The 13,379-nt window shown below is 48.6% G+C and overlaps 1 long non-coding RNA gene across 1 annotated transcript; it reads left to right on the top strand.

The window, feature by feature from the left end:
• The first annotated feature begins 3,018 nt into the window (after positions 1–3,018).
• Positions 3,019–5,373, top strand: LOC109133821 (uncharacterized). The gene is made up of 3 exons (XR_008967354.1): positions 3,019–3,139; positions 4,366–4,496; positions 4,574–5,373. It is a non-coding gene; the product is annotated as an uncharacterized LOC109133821 (long non-coding RNA).
• The last annotated feature ends 8,006 nt before the right edge of the window (positions 5,374–13,379 follow it).

Below are 13,379 nucleotides of genomic sequence, written 5' to 3' on the forward strand. Positions count from 1 at the left end.
CATTGGACTTTTCACATTTGCCGAAACACAACTTTGACCGATAATATCTCCAATTATATAAAAGTAAAAATTATAAAAAATATATATTTGGAAAGTGTATACGTGAGTCCGTGACGAATCAAAACAAGATCCCACATGACTATATTTTTTCTTATGTATAAATAACAATTAGTGGTCAAAGTGTATTGAATGAATAGTGCCCAAAGTCAATATGTTACATCTAAAAAAAACGAAGGGAGTATACAACTTACATAAGTAGAAATAATAAGAAAATAAAAATGAAAGTAATAACAATCTAAGCTTATTACAATTCAAAGATGATTAAATCCACTCAATTAATGATGAACAATATTAAATAATACGAAATAAAAAAAATAAAACTGATGATCAAAAGTACTATTATCACTAATTCCACAGTCGTAATTGTAGTTTCACAAAACTTAACATGTTTATAACTATTTCCATGTTTCTTTCTTGAGAGATACTCACATCATCCAAGAATGTGGCTTTTCTCGTTTTTGGAGTTCTATATGATTAATGATTATGCAAGTAAGTAACCACGAAGCTAGACTTAAGAATGCTACTACGTCTACTAGTCTGATTTTAGCTTAGGAATTCCTAGTCTTCCATCAAAGATTTGAGGTTAACTAACAAAGAAAGACACCAACCATCAAAGCGTTGGTAAGAAAACACTTAAGAATGTATCAATAACATAACCCTGACAATGTGGATCAACTCATATCTTCTAGCCACCCTTCTATCTTATTCCATGTACGTGAAACCACCGCCCGGTATTCCTCCTTCCCCTCTCGGATGTCGGGAAAGAACCCTCTAGCGCTTTCGACGAACGTCCTCACCTTCGATCAGAGTCTGCGTCTATGCGTACATCATAAGCATGGATGGTTATGGTTATGGTTTCTTTACCGAATTCGCCGTAAGTTTTTCCTATATCGCAATACGCTAGAAAGGGATTGTCGATCTTCGTCATGTTACGTTGTTGTTGCTAGGTTGAAGTTCTCTACAAGTTTTTCTATCAGGTTAAGAAGTTGATTTCACAAGTTTTTGAGGTTTCAAGCTGGAAGAATAAGGCAAGACTCAAGAGAGAGGGTGTGTATATATAGAAAAAGAGATCGAGAGAAGCTTGATGTCTAAGAACTAAGAACTAGTTCTACTCTTACACGGTTTAGGAATGTGTTTCTGTCTAGAAATTAAGGGTTCCGATTCCTTTGCTTAGGGAGTACCGGGTCAGATTCGAATGTCCTGAGTCCAAAGTCCGTACGCCGGAATCCTGCAAAAGTAACGGTTAGACTGCCCCGGGGTTGTTCCGGGATCGCCTCTCCGACGCTCAAGTCAGTGATCAAGCTTAGAGAGATAAAGTCTAGAGAGAGATGCTCTGGTTTGTTAGGTAAGAATTCAATACCTTCTCATTGATGAGGGGTTGAGTATTTATAGTGCTGGGGATTTCCAACTGTAGGCCAGCTGGGGGCATTGACAACTGGAATGCACCATCACAGGTGGGGCCCACTGGAAGCTCTAAGGCATTTATTGGGCTGGATTATCCTTGGTAAGCTTAAACCAGGAAATAAGCCAAAACAATTAGCCCCACGCCAGGAATGGGAAATATCGAGGCCTTGCTGAAATATTTCCAGTTCGTGGCGGAACCTAGACAGTTTGGAACCCAGGTTGCCCTGCTTCTTAGGCAGGAAGGAGGGCACGTGCCGACCCAATCTCCTCAAGGAGGAGGGGTGGCTAGAGTGCCGACCCGATCTCTCGAGGAGAGGGGTGGCTTGAGTGCCGACCCGGTCTCCTAAAGGAGAGGGGTGGCTTGAGTGCCGACCCGGTCTCCTAAAGGAGAGGGGTGGCTTGAGTGCCGACCCGGTCTCCTAAAGGAGAGGGGTGGCTTAAGTGCCGACCCGGTCTCCTCAAGGAGAGGGGTGGCTTGAGTGCCGACCCGGTCTCCTCGAGGAGAAAGGTGGCTTGAGTGCCGACCCGAGCTCCTAAAGGAGAGGTGTGTTTAGTGAACGGCTCGGCCTAGGGACCAATGAGCCCCATGGTTGTCCGAGCCGGTATCCTCGTTCGTTTAGTCAGTCAAGGAGGGCCTACTTAGGCCGAGCCGGTTGGACGCGGCTCGGATGAGGGGCCAATGAGCCCCATGCTTGTCCGAGCCGGTGCCTGCTCTCGCTAAGTCAATCTGGGACTTAGGAGACTTACTCAACCAAGGAGGAGTGCCTCCAAGGGCTGAGCTAGGTGGACGCGGCTCGGATGAGGGGCCAATGAGCCCCATGCTTGTCCGAACCGGTGCCTGCTCTCGCTAAGTCAATCTGGGACTTAGGAGACTTACTCAACCAAGGAGGAGTGCCTCCAAGGGCTGAGCTAGGTGGACGCGGCTCGGATGAGGGGCCAATGAGCCCCATGCTTGTCCGAGCCGGTGCCTGCTCTCGCTAAGTCAATCTGGGACTAAGGAGACTTACTCAACCAAGGAGGAGTGCCTCCAAGGGCTGAGCTGGGTGGACGCGGCTCGGATGAGGGGCCAATGAGCCCCATGCTTGTCCGAGGCGGTGCCTGCTCTCGCTAAGTCAATCTGGGACTTAGGAGACTTACTCAACCAAGGAGGAGTGCCTCCAAGGGCTGAGCTAGGTGGACGCGGCTCGGATGAGGGGCCAATGAGCCCCATGCTTGTCCGAGCCGGTGCCTAAGGTTTTGGACCACTGGCTGAGGTGACCGAGTGGATAACCTTGAGCTGATGAACTGGCAAATTTGAGCTGGTGAACTTAATAGTTTCTTGGGAACCCACATGCCACGTGGCAACGGTGGATTATTGGGGTGCTTGAAAACATGGTGGCGATTCAACTTCTAGTTATTCACGACTTTTGTGACGATTGATATTCCGAGGGTTGTGCCTTTTGAACATTTTGGGCAGTTGGAGGCCCATTTAGGTGCTGAAGACACAAGGCCCGGTCCAAGATGTGACGTGGCAGCGGAGATCGAGGATTTTGCCATAATAGGAGAGAGGGGAGAGATTTTTGTCACTTTTACAATTCTCTCTCTCTCTCTAAATTTGAGTTTTCTGCTCTCTCTCTCTCTACTTTAGAGCATTTTCTCTCTCTAAGTCCGAGCCCCATCTTCTTCGTCCGACCAGGTACGCCTTTGTTTTGCTTTTTTACTAAGTTTTTCTTCTCTTTCTTTTAATAAAATCGGCCGACCCCCTTCTGTTGATAAATAATGGGAGCTCGTCCGAGTCAGTGACACCCCCTCCCTCACCTCCTTATAATTTAGCCGAGGAAGTGAGGGGTATGGGAATGGTTTTGGTGTCAACTTTAATAAGTTGCCCGGATCCCTCGGCCCTGCCTGAGGCGCTTTCCCTCCCAAGTACTCCTTCGCAAGCCGAGGAGGAGGAGGCCGAGGTACCATCCCCCTACCCTGGGAGGTGTCCCTGGCCTATCCTTCTTCGAGGAGTTACTTAGACAAATATTTGTCTGATGGTGTAGTTAGGATAGCTATGCCAGGAGAGGAAGGCGAAGCTTCTACATCGGGTCGGCTCGCGTATCCAGAGATCGACCCCAAGGGCGGTCCGGGCGCAAAATTTCCACTTCCATCTTTAATAAAGGCCTTATTGGAGGATGCCCGAGGCCAAGCAGCGAAATTCCAAATAAAGGACCCCTACATATTAGTCCGACCCGATGCTAGCCATACCATCTTGTCTCCGCCGCCCGGATGCACGGCGTTTTACTACAAGGCCATGGAACTAGGCCTAAGATTCCCGCTGACCCCATTCGAGAAAGACATCCTGAACGCCTACAACATGTGCTTGGGTCAGCTCTCCCCCAACTCTTGGGCGGGATCTTAGCGGTTCAGGTGATCTGTAGCATCATCGGTGTCAAGCCGACCCTGACCCTTTGGCGGCATATGTACAAATTGTTCGAAATGCCAGCCGGGGATCATGGTCCGGGCTGGTGGTGTTTTCAGGCTCGGCGGGCTATCGTACAGTTCTTGATCTCCCCACCTCTCAGAAGGGGTTCCGCCGAGGATTCGCCTTTGTGTACTATGGTGGGGAATGGGGCATCCCCACCGTGCCCCCGTCATCCGAGCCAAACCATTGTTTAAACTTCAAGGTGCCAGAGCTATCCGACGAGGAAGCTGTGGCCGCCATCTACTTTCAACTGGAGGCTAAGATAGTCGACGGTGGCGAGGTGTTCGTAGCGGGGAACTGGCTCCCGAGCTGCAAAATGTTCAAGAACGAGCACTTCCTCGCCGCATTTGGCCTGAGTCCGGCCTTTCCCAAGGGTAATTCGGCAAAAGGGGGTCCGGTTGACTTATATTTATGCTTGCTTTGATATTTTGCTCTAACTCTTTTTCTTTTTGCAGAAGCCTCCCTAGCCTTTCTCAAAGAGACCGACCCAGAGATGGCCGAACGATTGACCTCCGCTGCACTGAAAGCGGCTCGGATTAGGGCCGAGATGAAGGCCAACAAGATTAACAAGCCTTCTAAGCCAAAAGTGAGAACCCTTTTTCTTCCGACCCGGTTTAGCTTTAGCTTTGTCGATTTCTCACCAACTTTTAATGTGTTTTGCAGGATCCTTCCAACCCTAAACCGAGGAAGCGCAAGGAGCGCACTGAAGAGAGGGTGGAAATGACGGAAAAGGCTTTGGCGAAAACCCGACCAGCAGGAGGCTTCCGCAAAGAAGGCTAGAAAGGAGCCTTCTGTCGAGGTGAATAGTCCTCGGCCCGACTCTGGAGGTGGGGAGACCCATGTCTCGGTCCATCCCTCAGATTTCGAGCCTGTTCGGAGTCCGGGGTGGAAGGAAGAGAGGGCCAATCTCTCCCTGGCTAAGGAGAATGCTGAGGCGGCTAAGGTCACGGCCGAAACCAAGCAGGCTCATGCCGAGAAGGAGCTGGAGGAGGTCAAACTCAAACTCTCTGCGGCCGAGGGCAAACTGAAAGAGGCCCAAGCGGCCGTTTCTCGCTCTCGGGAGGAGTGGTTCCAAGCTTGGCAGAAGTCGGATGACTGTACCGATTTCTGCGCCGACGTGGGCCAATCTTCCCATAAGATGGGCAAGGACGAGGCGCTTGCTAGGCTTAAGATAGCCTTTGCTGATTCCTGTCCCGGGGCCGACTGGAATTCAGTCTGGTCTCGCTACCAGGAGCTGGCCGATGCCGACGCCGCGAGATTAAGGCCAGGATGGCTGAAGAGATGAGCTCGGACAGCGACTCTGACTCGATGATGAAGAGGAAGATGCTGGTAGCACCGAGCCAGCTCCACCAGAGCAACCTGCGGCCGAGCAACCTGCCACTGGCCCTTCTGCTTAGCTTCCTTAGGATTTTTATTTTCTTAGCTTTGGCCTTGTCGGCCCTTTTAGCTTTTCTGCTTTCCGACCCCTGCTTTTGTAAACTTTTGGTTGTATTTTACAACTTTTAATCAATTGGAATACAACTACTATTTTGCAACTCGTGATTTGTCGCGTATTTTTCGTTATTTGCAATATTACATCATTCAATAGACAATAAACTGGTTAAGTTTTGCTTGCCCTTTTTGTTCAAAATAGACTGGTTAAGTCTCTTTCATTTCTGGGGTATAAAACCGACTTGATACATGGACTGGTTAAGTCCGAGTTACAATTTGACTTGTTTGCTAACCCGACCAAGTACTGCTGGCCTTACATTATGCCCCTAGTGCAAGTAACGAAAAAAAAGTTACACATAGAATCTTTTGAGATTGTCTAGGTTCCAAGGCCGAGCCAGGGGGACCCCTTCGGGAGATTCGAGTCGGAATGTCCCTGGCTTGATATTTCTGTAACCTTGTAAGGGCCGTCCCAATTTGCCCCCAACTTCCCTTTGAGATGGGAAAGTCCAGTGGCTTCGACCTTTCGGACGACCCAGTCGCCTAGACTGATTGTGGGTTTTACTCGGCGGTTAAAATGCCTTGTGATTCTTTGCTTGTACCGGATGGCTTGTAGCAAAGCATTGCCTCGGGTTTCTGGCAATAGGTCTAAGTTGATGGGCTTTTCTTCTTCATTTTGGTCGAACTCATAGAATGTCATCCGAGGGGAGGGGATTCCCACCTCGACCGGAAGGACAGCCTCGCTTCCATAGACCAAGCCGAAAGGGGAGTGCCCCGTGGCTTCTTTTATCGTCGTTCGAGCCGACCAGAGTACTCCAGGTAGGTCGTCTACCCATGCCCCTTTAGCTGCATCAAGGGATTTTTGATACCTTTCAGGACAATTTTATTAGCCGACTCGGCTTGCCCGTTGGTTGAGGGCGTGAGACTGCCGAGAACCTTGTTTGAATGCCGAACCGGGCGCAATACTCTCGAGTCGGCCCGCTGTTGAATTGTCGGCCATTGTCTGATACCAAGGCTCTTGGAATTCCGAACCGGGTAATGATGTTCCTCCATATGAACAACTGAACCTGCTTGTCAGTAATTGACGCCAGTGGCTCGGCTTCGGTCCACTTGGTGAAATAATCAATTGCCACAATTAGGAACTTCCTTTGCCCAGAAGCCGGGGGAAAGGTCCGAGCAGTCCATCCCCACTTGTCGAAAGGCAGGACTGCTTGAATGGTGGTGAGGGGAGTGGCCGGCGCCCTCGGTATGTCCGAGTGAATCTGGCAGGAGGAACATCGTCGGACTAAGTCCGAGGCATCAGCCTTTAAGGTAGGCCAATAGTACCCTGCTCTTAGCGCCTTTCCGGCTATGTCCGACCCCCTTGATGGCTTCCGCAGGCTCCTTGGTGTATTTCCCGGAGGACTAATTTCCTTCCTCGGGAGTTATACACTTGAGGAGGGGATGAGTGAAAGACTTTTTATAGAGCTGCCTTTCATGCCAAAGGAACCAACCGACTTATGCTTAATCCGGTCGGCTTCTTTAGGATCACTGGGTAAGGTCCCGTCTCGCAAGTACTCCACAATTTCATCCATCCAGTTTGAGGATCGATTGAGTACGAGCTGCTCTTTTGCATTTATGCTAGGTTCTTTCAACACTTCCCAAGTAATGGTTCTGGGGGCCGACCCTCAGCAGAACTAGCCATCCGAGCCAATGCATCGCTGCTGATTTTCCGAGCGAGGATGTGAGTAATCCGGAATCGAACCTCGCAATGACAGCTCGGGCTTTGGCCAAGTACATCCTCATGTTGTCCTCTTGGCCTCATAGTCTCCGAAATCTGACCCACTATAGTTGTGAGTCGGACTTGGCTAGATTGAGGTTGCCCAGCTAGGATGCATAGCGGATTCCGAGGATGAGAGCCTCATACTCGGCTTCATTGTTAGATCCGAGAAACTCGAACTTAACAGCATACTCAATTTTTTCTCCGACCGGAGGTTTGATGACCAATCCGGCTCCACATCCACTCTTTGTGGATGACCCATCAACAAGCAATTCCCACTCCTCTTGCGATCCGACCGGGGTCGAGTTGCGCATTCAGTGATGAAGTCAGCGAGTGCTTGGGCCTTGATGGCTCTTCGGGGCTCGAACTCGAGCCCAAAATCTGCTAACTGGTCTGCCCAATCACTCATCCGACTCGAGTGATTTCTATTCTCAATAAGCTTCCGAACGGTTGTCCGGTTAGGACTTTGATGGGGTGTGCTTGAAAATAGGGCTTGAGCTTCCGGCTCGCCATCATAAGGCAAAGACCATTTTCTCAACATCGCTGATTTCGCCTCGGCCCCCCTATAGGTGTGGCTGATGAAGTACACCGGATGTTGTTTCCTTCTCTTTCGGCCACTAGGACTGCGCTTAGCGCGTAGTCCGAGACAGCCAAGTAGATAAACAGGGGTTCCCCCGGCAAGGGGGAGATCATTTGGGCAAAGATGCCAAGTGATTCTTGAGGTCGGCGAAGGCTTGCTCGGCTTCGTCTCCCATGCGAACTCTTTTCGCTTCAGGGCCTTGAAGAACAACAAGCTTTTATCGGCCGACCGGGAGAGGAACCGACCGAGGCCGCTAAGCAGCCGGTTAGGCGCTGTACTTCCCGAACATTCCGAGGCGATTTCATTTCTAAGACCGCTTTGATTTTGTCCGGGTTGGCCTCTATACCTCTCTCATCTACTAGAAATCCGAGGCATTTCCCCCTTTACCGAAGACGCATTTTTTAGGGTTGAGCATCATCGGTATTTCCTTAGGGTGCTCAGCGTTTCTTTCAGATCTTCAGGTGATCCGACTGGGCCTTGCTTTTGACATCATATCGTCAACGTATACCTCAATGTTCCGACCCAATTGGTCGCTGAAGATTTTGTTACGGTACGCTGATATGTCGCCCCGGCATTTTTGAGGCCGAATGGCATCATTTTGTAGCAGTAGACACCCTGAGGAGTGATGAACGCGTATGAACCCTATCCTTCTCGGCCATGGGAATTTGATGATAGCCGGCATTTGCATCCATGAAGCTGAGAAGGGCGTGCCCTGCCGTTGAATCGACCAGCCTATCGATCTTTGGCAAAGGGTGATTGTCTTTTGGGCAGGCTTTGTTTAAGTCGGTGAAGTCGACACACATTCGCCATGCCCCACTCGGCTTTTTGACCAAACCACATTGGCTAGCCATTCCGAGTATTGACACTCTTCTATGAAACCCGCCTCGAGCAGCTTCTTGACTTCTGCTGCCCGCGGCATTTCTTTCGGGACCTTGGTGCCTGAGCTTCTGCTTGATGGTCTGAACCCCTCTTTGATGTTAAGCTCATGGCACATGATTTTCGGGTCGAGCCCCGGCATTTCTGTGGCCTCATAGGCAAAGACATCTTGGTACTCCGTGAGCACTTGGATGATATCTTGCCTTGTTTGCGGTCCATGGCCTTGCCTACCCTGACAGTCCGACCGGGGTCCTGGCCGATCGCGACTTCTTCGTCCTCTCGGCTGGTTGAGGACGTTCATATTGCTTGGGGTTTTCAGTTATGTACACCCCGAGGCTCGTTGAGGGCTGACCCCCTTCATACTTTCTTTTTTTCGAGTCCTTTTGGACGTCGTTGTCCGAGTCCTTTTGGACGTCGGTATTTTTGAGGCTATTCACATAGCACTCTCTTGCGGCCTGTTGGTCGCCTTGAATTTTTCCTACCTTCCCGTCATCAGTCTCAAACTGCAAGAGGAGCTGGTAGGTGGAGATGGCGGCCTTGGCCTTGTTTAGCATGGGCCTCCCCATTATTATGTTGTAAGGCAAAGGGATGTCTACCACCAAGAAGTCGATCGGTAGGCTTCTCCCCTTACCCTTTTCACCCATCCGAGTGGGTATATTTATTGATCCGACCGGGTGGACAGAGTTGCCCCCGAAGCCTATGAGCGGCTGAGCCATGGGGTAACATCCCGTTCGGTGTACTTCAGCTTTTTGAGGCAGTCAAGGGTGATTATATCAGCGGATGAGCCGCTACCACCAATACCCTCTTCACCTTTGTATTCGCTACCTTGAGCTCAATGACAAGGGGGTCGTCGTGCGGAACACGCAACGTCCGACTAGGTTCCCCAAATGTCATGACGGGGCAGCTGCTCGGGGAGCTGAACATCACACCTGATGTTTAAGGTTCTGGAGGTGAGCCTTGCGCGCTCGGCCGGTTAGGCCTCCCGACGCAAATCCTCCAGCGATGACACCAATGAAGCCTTCGGTGTCCCCACTGTTCGACTGACCCACCTTTTGCTTTCCCTTTTCCTCGCTCGAACGCTTGAGGTAGTGGTTGAGCTTGCCCTGGTCGGCCAGACCGTTCAAGGATTTCTTGAGCTCCCGACAGTCATTGGTGGTGTGACCACATTCCTTGTGGTAGTCACACCACAAACTTTTGTCCCTCCGAGACGATGACGTCCGGATGGGCGTTGGCCTGGGAAGCCAATTTTTGTCCCGGATGCCAAAGTAGATTTCCTTCCGGTTTTTATTGAATCGGGGGTCGTTGCCATTATCAGTGAGCCGATCCCCTCGGCCCCCTGTTCTTTGATGCTTAGGCTGACCCCGTGATTCCCTTCATCCTTCCTTTTCTTGCCAACCTCGTCCGAGTAACGGCAGATATCCGTTGCTTGGATGAATCTTTGAGCCCGAGCCATGGCTTCCGAGTAAGTTTTGACTTCATTCTCGGCTAAGACCATCTGAGCCGACCCGGTTGGACCGGACATGAGGGCAGCGAAGGCTACAGCGTCCTGTAGGTCGGTTATTTTGAGAGACTCTTCGTTGAACCTCTTGATGTAGTCCGACAAGGATTCATTCTTGTCTTGCTTCACCCCCATGAGGTGAAGGCTGGTTTTTCTTTGCCTCTTTCCCGCTACGAACTGATGGATGAAGAGGTGCTCCAATATGGCGAAGTCAGTGATGACCCCGCCGGCAGTTCTTGGAACCAATTCAGAGCCAACCCTCTAAGGGTGGTAGGGAAGAAGCGGCACCAAGTGGCCTCGCAGCTTGTCTGACGCTCATTTGAGCCTTTTAACTAGCCATATGATCGTCTGGGTCGGTTAGGCCCGCAAATGGCTCGATCAGGGGGGTTTTAATTTTACCCGGAGGTTGGTCCTAGGATTTCCTGACTGAAGGGGATCAGGAACTTGAGCCCTCCTCCAGCTAGCTAGGGGCTGAGAATGAGCCGAGTCCCCTTGGCCCTCTCGGTCATTTGCTTCTTCCTGAGGAACTCCCGAGCGTCATAGCCTTGGCTGAGGCGCTTCTTGTTGTTAAGGAATCTCGGGCATCTTGGGGTTTCCGACCCGCACCCCCCTTGGGGATTTAGATACATGGGTCTCGCATGCTGACGGGCCGACCCCTGTCGCGCTGACTTTTCTCTTCCCGGTGGCGGGTCTCTCGCATCGGACCGTGGCCGGCTAGGCTGCGGGTCCGATTAGAACGAGAGTTGTCCCTCTGAGAGCGGACGACCGTGCGCTCCCTGGGCTCATGCTGATTGAGCGGGACACTTGTTGTGGCTGCCTCTGCTGAAGCATGGCCATCATGTCCATCATCATCCCTTTTGGAATGTCTCCTGGAGCTGAGCCGTGATAAGGGCCAGGTCAGACGCGAAGAGCGGCTGAGGCTCCACATGCTGGATATGCTGGGATACTGACCGAGGGTCCAAAGTTTGGACGGTAGGTGACCTCCGAGCCGGTGAGGGAGTCCGCTCGGCCTCTCGGTTATGCGCAGGCGAATGGCCTCGCTCCGGTCGAGGGATTGGGGATCCCGATTATGTGCGGGCGAGTGGCCTCTCTCTGGCCGAGAGACCTGCTCGGAGGCTGGCTTGCCGCGATGTTTTTGGTTGGTGCCATGGTCAATTGGCGTTCTGAGCTGAGTAGCTGAATGAACAAATCTGAGTGAGTGGTGGCGAAGTAACTTTTTGTACTATCCCCACAGACGGCGCCAAACTGTTTCTGTCTAGAAATTAAGGGTTCCGATTCCTTTGCTTAGGGAGTACCGGGTCAGATTCGAATGTCCTGAGTCCAAAGTCCGTACGCCGGAATCCTGCAAAAGTAACGGTTAGACTGCCCCGGGGGTTGTTCCGGGATCGCCTCTCCGACGCTCAAGTCAGTGATCAAGCTTAGAGAGATAAAGTCTAGAGAGAGATGCTCTGGTTTGTTAGGTAAGAATTCAATACCTTCTCATTGATGAGGGGGTTGAGTATTTATAGTGCTGGGGATTTCCCAACTGTAGGCCAGCTGGGGGGCATTGACAACTGGAATGCACCATCACAGGTGGGGCCCACTGGAAGCTCTAAGGCATTTATTGGGCTGGATTATCCTTGGTAAGCTTAAACCAGGAAATAAGCCCAAACAGAATGTAATTACTTTTATTTTATTTCTATTAACACTCTAATTGGATTTAACTTGATAAGCAAGACAAGAGTTTTATCATACAACACTAATACATGCATGCACGGTTAACCTTGCTATTTCTTTCTCCAAAATCCTCGATCGTTATATATTTTTGTAAAAAGGCATTTTAGCTGTTAAATTTTTTATATATATATGCAAGAAACCTTACATATAATAAAGTATGTATATATTAATGACTAAACAAAAATTAAAATAAAGTATACTTCTTCCGCTCTTTTATAATTGTAATATATATATATATATATTTTACTAAGGCGTGTTCTCCCCAACTTATTTTCAGTTCAGATCAATTCAGTTCGGTTCAATTCAGTTCAGTTGAGTTTAGACCAGTTCAGTTCAGCTCAGCTCTTGACAATACTTTTACTCTCACATATCACTATTCAGTTCAGTTCAGTTCAGCTGTTTTATGTCGAAGAGAACATGCCCTAAGTAAGAATTATATTAACCACTAAAATAGACAAGTACATCCAAAAACTCTTCTAGAAAGGAGCAGCCCAACTAGGTTGGCCTATAATTGTAATATTTTATACTATTATAATTTAACTTTGACCATCGTTATTATTTTTTGCTAATATTAATTTCTAAAAAACAAATGTTATCATTTATATTGTTGTTGGATTAGTTTCAAATATTATCCTTTTTCTATTATATTTACTATAAACTGACATTAAATATATTAATATTGCAATTAAAATTAAAACAAAGAACAACCTATTATATTCCATTAAATTTACCTCCAAATGAAAAGAATAAAACATGTCATTTTTAAACATATAAAGCATGTCTTACATGTTCACAATCCAATTTGTTGTGCTTTATTTGAGACAAGAGTCATAAAGAAATTGGCACTCAGAAGAAGTTTGGGGCTCACTGGCAATGGGTGAGTAATTTTGACTACTCTCCAGGGGGGGGAGAATTTGGTTTGGCTGGAAACCAGGGGAGGTGAATGTGGCTGTAATTGGCACTATAGAATATTGTATACACCTCCAAATCACAATGGCAAATGAAAGTTTTCATCTAGTTGCTGTTTATGGGTTGCATACCATTAGAGATAGGAAAGCTTTGTGGGAAAACCTATTGCAGATCAGAAATAGCAGACATGGTCCTATGATTATCTTTGGAGATTTCAATGCAATTTTAAGAGCAGATGACAGGTGCAATGGTGCTGAAGTAAATGAAGCTGAAACAATTGATTTCAATCAATTTTTGCTGGATGCTAATCTGATAGAAGCTCCTAATACTGGTTTGTTCTATTCTTGGAGTAACAAAGGGGAAGGTAATAGTAGAATATGGAGTAGAATTGACAAAGCTTTCCTGAATGAAGAAATGTTACAAGAGTACCCTGAGATTATTGTTAATTACCTACCTGAAGGTATTCCTGATCACACCCCATTAGTGATTAGATGTACTCAACAAGGTGATAAGAAAGGAAGGCCATTCAAATTTATGAACTTTCTGGCCAGTGAAGCAGGTTTTATTCCACTCATCCAAGATGTGTGGCAACAAAATGGTAGGGGTAGTAAATTGAAGCAGATATGGAATAACATCACCAGGGTTAAACAAGAGATAAAGACACTCCATTCCAGACAATTCTCACAAGCTCATATCAAGGTTG

Source organism: Beta vulgaris, chromosome 8 (genome assembly GCF_026745355.1).
Source record: "Beta vulgaris subsp. vulgaris cultivar EL10 chromosome 8, EL10.2, whole genome shotgun sequence".
NCBI lineage: Eukaryota > Viridiplantae > Streptophyta > Magnoliopsida > Caryophyllales > Amaranthaceae > Beta > Beta vulgaris.